Genomic DNA, 9,350 nt, shown 5'->3' on the forward strand with positions numbered 1-9,350 from the left:
AATTTTGTAGAAATGTCACCACAGGCACATTTTTACAATGAGCCTGGATTGCAATCTACCAAATCAAAACAAAACAAAAAAACATGGAAAGAACACATTCCATGTTGCTAGACTAGTGAATTATCTAGTGAATAATTATCATAAATCCCACACCTTTTATCCCAAACAGCCATAGAGCTCTGACAGACGAAGAGGACAGTAATGAGGCACATAGCCCTGGTTGGCAATAAGGGAAAAGAAGACCACAGCTTATGAAGTACAAGATAAAACCAGGCTGCCAAGACATCTTACAGCTGCTTGCAGCTCATAGTCTCCACAGGAGCTGCAGAAAACAACCAAGGTCAAAACATGAACGTGCAAAAAACCTACAACTGAGGAGACATTGGTGAGAGATTTGATGCATTAGATACATTAGACATGGTTTAAACCTAAGCGCACACACGTTTGCAAAAACACAGAATGTTTGCCTGTGATTTCAAATGATTTGTTTTGCTGTCCCAAATTTTTGTTAAGTATGTATAGGGAGCAAAACAACTTCCCAAAGGAAGGCTGTTCAAAAAGGTAGGCAGCATATTCAGCTAAGGTTTCTTCTTTAGGCCAGTAGCTCATATCCTTGGCAGATAAGGCAATCTCATAATGCACTGCAACTAGAAAAGTACATTTTTTTATGTAAATTATGATGATAATTCAGTTGTAAATATAATTAACTCAACAAAAACATTGTTCCAACTAATTAAAGTTTTATTCAATATTTGTGTGTGCCAGTTTTACTTTATTAGTTTAGCAACATGGTAGCAATGTGAAATCAATTGTGAGCGCTATTTAGATACAGGATTCTGCTTATAAAACATTCAAAAGCAATCACTTATAAGGTTCCATTTCAGTTAGAATACTTAAGAGGTCTTAATAACTATCAACTAATAACTATTAACTAAGTCTTAAGAGGGCAGTTGCCCAAATAGGCAGTAGACAGCAAGGCAACTCACTAGATTTTGAAACTGAGTCAAAGTGTGCAGTGCACAATAAATAACAGAAAATAGTGCTCAGCTTGAGAGTGAATAACATACTGTATATCTTTTACTTAGGGTGACCATATGTGCCATTTTATGGTCACCCTAATGGCCTTTATATGGCCACGCCAGGATTTCTATATTACCTAAAATATCCAGGTTTTGGCTTTGTTTTCCTGTTTTCATATTTGCTGAAGGTAATAACATCCAGGCACTGCACATAATCGACCAATTGTGGCGCATAAGAGGGTGGGATCTACAGAGAACGGTCAAAATGATGTAAATATGCGTACATATTCGGCGCTGTGCACACCGATCGGTGTATGAGATCAAAGTACCGCGAGATTGATTCGAAAGGAGCCGTTTGCTCTCTATATTTCTCACAGTAGTTTGATGTCATAACACAGATGCGCAGTGCAACCAAAGGCAAAACCTGGATATTTTAGGCAATATAGAAATACATATGCACCTACAAAAAAAAAACACATATGCACCTACAAATCCACAGACAGATATGTACAGTGGGTATAGAAAATAATCACCCCCCTTTAAAATAATCACATTTTGTTGCTTTGCAGCCTGAAAGATCCACAAACGGTCACCATCAAATTTAACTGAACAAGAGCAGTTTTGCAAAGAAGAGTGGGTGAATATTGCAAAGTCTAGATGTGCAAAGTTAGTAGGGACATATCCCAACAGACTAAAGGTTGTAATTAAAGCAAAAGGTGGTTCAACAAAATACTTATACAAGGGGGTGATACTTTTTCCAACTCAGTGATAATGTTTTTTTTTTCTGACATGCTGGTGTTATATCTTTCACTTGGATGTTATAAATACAGTATACAGCTGGATAAAACAAAAACTGTGTCCGTCTTCATTTCAGGCTGCAAAGCAACAAAATGTGATTATTTTAAAGGGGGGGGGGGGGGATACTTTTCTATACCCACTGTATGCTTACTTTGCACACAGATATTTCATGCAAATGTAAACAAGAACAGGCTATTTAGAAAAGTTGGTACACAAACTAGAGAAACTAATTTTGCAAGAATGAAATCCAGGAAAAAAAATCTATCACACCATTAGGCTGAATAACAGGGTTTATCTGAGAACAGCATTGATTGAACTACATTTGGGTTTATTGTGCACCTCTGAGAATACAGAGGCATTTATCACATAATCGTATCATAGCATGACTCAAATCTATTGACTTGAATCTCTCAAGATTCAAGCTTTGACTTTATCAGAACATGTTAGTAAAAGTAGACTACATAGCCATCTCTTTCAACCATCACATAATCACATGATGAAAATTAAAGTTGAGAAAACTCACACAATTTTCTGTGATTATTGTGGACTTTTTTTTTTTTTACATGAAAAGAAAAAAAAAATCTTGAGACCACACTCATGTTTTCACCACTTCCTGTGGCTAGTGCCATTTGCTCACACTAATTACACACTCCTTATCCAGCACAAAAAAACAACAGCAGTCTGTAAACCTGCAACTGCCTCCTGGCAACCTGGTTGATCCTGCCAGCAACATATGCTTGTGTCAAAACTTAAATCATGAGGGTCTAAGTTCATAAGTTCGCATGGTCAGTACAGTTAACTGCTAATTGTGACTAAAGCTAAATTTTTAATCCATTTACAGTCCAATAAAAATATGCGATGCATATAAATTTAAACAGCTTTTCAGAACACACCTTTATATGACTTTAAAACTAGAAAAACACAAGACAGAAAATATACGTTAAAAAAAAAAACCCTGCTATTCATCTCTCCAAATATATATATATATATATTTGATTGTTGATACTACCTGTAGGGAATTCAACCTGTCACGAATTCGGTCCACGGACTTCCGTTTATTCACCCCCAGAGGTCACCCTTTCCATTACATTGACTCTCGCACAACACAAACTGTTGCATAGCACCCCGGACTACATATCCCATCATTCATTGCACGGTTTGCACACTGCACTGATTGCACTCATTGCACACAGCTGTTTCTTATCACCTCGCTCACTATTCTGAGGTACCAGACTGTTTACTGATAGAGTTTTACTGCGATGGCATAGATCAACCTCTTAGGGCTTTTTTTTTCTGCAGTAAACAAAGATCTGACAGTCAACAAAGCATAATCCATGAACTGAGCAAGTGATGAACGTGGACCCTCGTGTCTAAGCTTAGCCCTAAGAGGTTGATCTATGCCATCGCAGTAAAACTCTATCAGTAAACAGTCTGGTAACTCAGAATAGTGAGCGAGGTGATAAGAAACAGCTGTGTGCAATGAGTGCAATCAGTGCAGTGTGCAAACCGTGCAATGAATGATGGGATATGTAGTCCGGGGTGCTATGCAACAGTTTGTGTTGTGCGAGAGTCAAAGTAATGGAAAGGGTGACCTCTGGTGGTGAATAAACGGAAGTCCATGGACCGAATTTGTGACACAACCCTCTACAATTTGAGTAAATCACTCGCATATGCAACTAAATCTTCCCTCTGAGCGACTAAACAACGTCTAACATTAGCCATTGGCAGTGGAAATCCCGGGGGTGGATCGGGGGGGACTGGACCCCCCCCCATCTGAGGGTCTGTCGAACGCATATATCTTCCTGAGGAGCAGCGCAAGTTCTCTTTCACGCTTTTAAACCCTCTACAATTTGAGTAAATCACTCGCATATGCAACTAAATCTTCACTCTGAGCGACTAAACAACGTCTAACATTAGCCATTGGCAGTGGAAATCCCGGGGGGTGGATCGGGGGGGACTGGACCCCCCCCCCATCTGAGGGTCTGTCGAACGCATATATCTTCCTGAGGAGCAGCGCAAGTTCTCTTTCACGCTTTTAAAAACATGAATAAATATACTTCTATAAATCAAGCACGTCCCATTTTGCAAAAGTCACGTTACATGATTTTACTGATTTGCGTGTGAAATTGGGCTTTTATGGAGGAACGAAAGCGCAGTGCTAGAAAAGGGGGAGGAATGGGGCGCAATAATAATTTTATCTCGATTATTGTATTTTCATAATCGTTGGAGGCCAAAATTGAAACTGTTTTTCGATTAATTGCACAGCCCTAAGATAATGTGATTATTTTCTCTTTAATACAGATGATGCCAATGTATTTTTCAATGAGTCGCTATGTTAGCAATTATAACGTTACCTGCTTGACGGAAATGGTTGCCAGGTTTTCACAACAAGACCTAATTGCTACTCAAAACTAGCCCAAAACTAGGCCAAACTAACTGCGTTTCGAGGGGGTCCCCTGGTAAAAATCGCATTCCGGGGGCTAAAATACACATTATTGGGGATGCTTCAATCCGCGGACATGAAAAACAACCCGCGGAAACACAACACAACAGCTTGAAGTTGACCACAACAGCTTGAAGTTGTCTAATTTGGCACGGTCTCCCTGCTACACTAATAGTAAGGCTTTCCTCTGTGTATACCTATCCTTACAAGTACAACTTTAGCTGGATTATTTGTGTCCCCTTTAAAAATTGCTCTTGAGAAATTTTATGTTTATTGTCCCCCCGAACTGTTAGACGAAATTTACGCCCCTGGCCATTGGCTAATAATGCTGCATTCACGCCATGACGTAACTACTGTAATTTAGAGATGACAACACGTGACGTTCTACTTGGAGCTGTTCACACCCTTGGACTCGGAACCAGCCTACATATGGCGTGAATACACCTTAAATGCTTAGATTTTACTCGCCAGTGTGTGAGTTGGAGGCTAAGTATAAGTTTAGTACAGATATATTTAAACTTGCCGAACACTCTGACTGAGCGCATCAGAGTTTCACTCTCTGTCAAGCGATCTGTGCTATTTTTCATTTCATCTCAAAGGATGCGCAGCATACCTGTATTTGACGCAACGTAAACTCTAGTGTGAAGGCGCACGACTTGCCGTCGCTTTGCTGAGAGCGCTGTGTTTCTCACACACACGCAAATAGAGAGAGAGAGAGAGAGAGAGAGAGAGAGCGAAAGAGTCTTACATACCATGCAGAATTGATACGCTACATGTAAATTATATTCTTTGTTGTATTTTCCTGTCAAAATAAAGGAGTTCATTTGGAATTCTTCAGCTTTTAAGAAAAACCATAAGATACTGCTGGTTTCTCCGGTAGGGAGCGGAACTAATGCGCAAACGGCAATCTCATTGGCTGGTGCTCATCTATCGCCATTTCAGCAAATCAGTTCGAGTGAATGCAGACAATGTGATTAATATTCATGAACCCAGTAGCTCATTAATCCTTAGTGAGTTTTATATTGTTAGTAGAATTCGTAGTAGTATTGTTATCTTTTTACAGAAACACTGAATGACCAACAATATCTTAAGCACCACCAATAGCCTTAAGTTTGGTTAAAATGCACGACAAATATGCATTCATACAGAGTTACCAATTTTTTATTTTAATTACTAAAGTTATATCATTAAATAATCCTTGATTATCATAATATACTATTATAATGCTTGACTTACGTTAAGAGTGTACTTTCAGATATTTAAAAAGCTGTTCCATTTTACAAACAAGAGTAAACTAAAAAAAATTACTAGCCAATGGCAATTCTATTGCCAGGGCAAAAGGCTTCACAGTTGTAATATTGTATTAAGAACGTTGGAATGAGACAGAAAAACAGGACATAAAAATTAAGATTTCAACCATAAAGCCAATTTTCCAAGCTAAGCACAATCCTCAAATGGAATAGAAAAAAATTCCTTTCTGCAGTTATAAAATTAAACATGTCTGATCCAACAGTATATGCAGTATATACGTGTCAAATCAAATTACTGAAATATAAATCCAAATGCACAGCAATGTATGTGCACCCTGCCCAGCTGTCTTCACAAAGGGCAACAAAGGTAAAACAAAATGTCCTGGCTCACAGAACAAAAGAAGAGAGAGCAAGCCAGGTCAGCTAGAGGGAGCATGGGGCCAGAAGTGAGATGAAAGGCTAGAAGCATAAAGCAGCAGTGGGTGGTGATGGGTTTCTTTATTTTGACTCTGCAATAAAGAAACAGAAATGCCATAAGTGATCTGTTTTTCTGATGCTGTACTAAACCCTGGCTTTGAAAAATGCACAGGTCTCTTTTGGTTCAACTCTATTCTGCTGATGGACTAGAGCAGGGATCCTCAAATCTGGCCCACGAGATCCACTTTCCTGCAGAGTTTAGCTCTAACCCTAATCAAACACACCTGAGCATGCTAATCAATGTCTTCAGGATCATTAGAAAATCCCAGGGAGCTGAGTTTGATCAGGGTTGGAGCTAAACTCTGCAGCGCATTGGACCTCCAGGGTAAGATTTGAGGAACCCTGGACTAGAGCAAAGAACATCCTAGTAGACAAAAAGTGTTTGTAGGTCTTTCTGAACACCCTCTCTTTTTCTGAATGTCTATGTGTTTCATGTAAAGGTGAAGTGTGTAACTTATGTGCCACCAATGTCATCAAACTGAAAATTTCTAAATTGCTATTGGTCTGACAAACAGATAGTTCCACCCTAGACCAAAGCATCGCTGTGTCAGACTGGTCAGAATGTTTAAAAAAAAAAAAAAAACTGGAGGAAAAAAGCTAAGGTTAATTTAAGTTGTTTTTTTTAGTCGTCTCTGCATATTAAATTGAGTAAGGAGAAAGTATTGTAAGTTGATGTATTTCCTCAGCGACCAGCACGGATCAGCTCTAGGCATGACGAAGCGGATATCGTCCTCTTTTGGAAGACCAAACAAAGTAGTTTCGCTTTCACAACGAAACACATGGCAACAACAATACTACAGCGAGAATCAAAGTTACACCTTCTTTCTTTGCGTGAACATTTGGGCGGTCTTATGCAAATCTTCCCACATCGTGACGTAGACATGTGGGGGCGTGTTAGAATGAGCCGTTTTAGGTAGGCGTGGTTGACTCTTAACTTTTATAAAAAATATCTCTTTGGATTTGAGACTTTAGTCTTTACAACTTTACAGATCTTCTTTATGCACCAAGAGCTTGTAACACTCCAAAGAGAAAGGAACATTTTAAATCGCATCATAAGACCCCTTTAAGTTGAAGGGAAAGGGACCTGTACAAGAGCTACACTACATACAATTTGAGTCTTTTATTTTTTGTTAGTGATTCAGAACATGCTGAAGGATGTATTAATTTACTACAAGAATGCTGCTACAGGCATGGGATGGGCGAGACTACTTATTTTGTTTTCGATATGATACCGATACTTTTAAAGGCCAGTATCGTCGATATCGATTCCAATATGTTACTTCTAAGCTGAACTTTTAAATGATGAAATTTATTAAATTATTAAATTACTAAGAGTAATGGGTAATGATACCCACTTAACTTTATATTTGAAACACATTTTAACATTCAATATGCCTTAATTGCAAGTTATTAGGTTATATTTTTGTTTACACATGGTTAAAATATGTTTACTGTAGTGGTAACCATGGAAATCTACAAATACTATAGTTGAACTACGGTCACTTTAGTAAAACCATGGTTCATCTTCATAAGGGACTGCAAGTGAAAGGCTGTTGCACGCATAAAATTAGGGCTGGACGATATGGCCAAAATTGATATCACGATATATTTCTTCATTTCGGTCGATACGGTATAATTCCGATATCGATATGAACACTATTTATCTGAAATATAAATCTTTTTGTAACATTATAAATGCCTTTATCATCACTTTTGATCAATTTTAAGCATCCTTGCTAAATAAAAGTATTAATTTCTATCATTTCTTTCCCAAAAAAATAATAAAAATGATACTGAATGGAATAGTGTATAATGTTACAAAAGCTTTTTATTTCAGATAAATGCTGATCTTTGGATCTTTCTATTCATCAAAGAATCCTGTGAAATTCAATAATAAACACGTTGCCTCAACATTGGATTTGCAGGATTGTTCTAGCCATTCGCGCTGCAGCTGAAGTGAATGACAGCTCTTGATCTTCACTGCTTCTGGTATTGTGACAGAATCTTTTCTTTTTGGACAAAAGTACATAATTTTTTACAAAGTCTTTTTAAGCTGAAATTTAGTTTTTCTCTGGAATTGTATTTGTTATACAGTGGAGTGGAGACTGTGTTTGACTTCCATACCAAACAACTGTTTCTAATTTTGGTTTATCTGGCAAAGAAATGTATATTGTTACTGTGGTCATCTCCTCAAGTACCCTCTTTTAAAATGTGGTTGTCTCAAATATCTACCTTACTTCCACTTGAGAAACTCACCTTTGATATACATCAAAAGTCTAATGATTTTTGGCAGATATGGACACCTCTCTCGTGCTACATTAACAACCTCTCTTGATCTTCTATTCTATGGTGCATATTTAGCCTCTAGCCCGACTGTATTAACTTTTCTACCTGATTGTATGCTTCTTATTGTTTTCCATTGTATAGCTGAGATTGTATCTGTATGTTTATGTGCATTCGAATAACCGACTAATAATAATAAAAAAATAATAAAAATAACATATATAATCCAAAACAGTCTTACATTAGAGTGTTTTTTTGTTAATTTGCGTGTTATCCAAATTAAAATTACAATGACACGGGGGGAAAAAATCTACACTTTCTTAGAAAACCAACCATTCATTGTCCATCTCACAGTAAAATTAAAATGTTAAGTTTTAGTAAACTTGAATCTAAATTTCAAATAAATGTTTATTTGTCCATCTAACAGTAAAATTAAAATATGAATTTGTAACTTACTATAGCTAATGTTCAGGTAAATGTAAATGTCCTGACTAGTAAAATTAAAATGTAGCCATGACTCGGCAAATCCATTAAAGTGGTCATATGGTGCGATTTCAATTTTTCCTTTCTCTTTGAAGTGTTACAAGCTCTTGGTGCATAAAGAAGATCTGTAAAGCTGCAAAGACTAAAGTCTCAAATCCAAAGAGATATTCTTTATAAAAGTTAAGAGTCAACCACGCCTACCTAAAACGGCTCGTTCTAACACGCCCCCACATGTCTACGTCACGATGTGGGAAAATTTGCATAACGGCGCCCAAATGTTCACGCAAAGAAAAGAGGACAATATCGTATATCGACGATAGGTCCAGCCCGGGTCACCACATGTGGTTGTCGCAAGCCCGCCGGCCGCGCCGTTCTCAAGCCCGCCCGCCTCCGCTCACTATAGCCGCTGGCCGCCGCTCACTCTAGCCCACTGTGCGTTTCGTTGTGAAAGCGAAACTACTTTGTTTGGTCTTCCAAAAGAGGACACGACTAGAAATCAGTGGTTAAGTTTTATTTACAACACTGTTCCAGAACAGTTCAACCCAAATATTCATATGTGTGCAGCGCATTTTATGGAGGACTGTTTCCTGATCCTGG

At 38.0% G+C, this 9,350-nt stretch overlaps 1 protein-coding gene across 12 annotated transcripts in view; it reads right to left on the reverse strand.

Moving 5' to 3' along the window:
* The window catches only part of LOC107584160 (PTB domain-containing engulfment adapter protein 1), a 195,956-nt gene that overhangs the window by 46,210 nt on the left and 140,396 nt on the right, over positions 1-9,350 (reverse strand). The window contains exon 1 of one of the 12 annotated variants that reach the window (XM_016270654.1): positions 154-299. The exons of the other annotated variants lie outside the window; for them this stretch is intronic. The gene's annotated coding sequence lies outside the window, so the exon portion shown is untranslated. Of the gene's footprint in view, positions 1-153; positions 300-9,350 lie in introns of those variants that run through there. 12 annotated transcript variants of the gene reach the window in all.

This window comes from Sinocyclocheilus grahami, unplaced genomic scaffold (assembly GCF_001515645.1).
Source record: "Sinocyclocheilus grahami isolate Dianchi unplaced genomic scaffold, SAMN03320097.WGS_v1.1 scaffold57.1, whole genome shotgun sequence".
Lineage (NCBI taxonomy): Eukaryota > Metazoa > Chordata > Actinopteri > Cypriniformes > Cyprinidae > Sinocyclocheilus > Sinocyclocheilus grahami.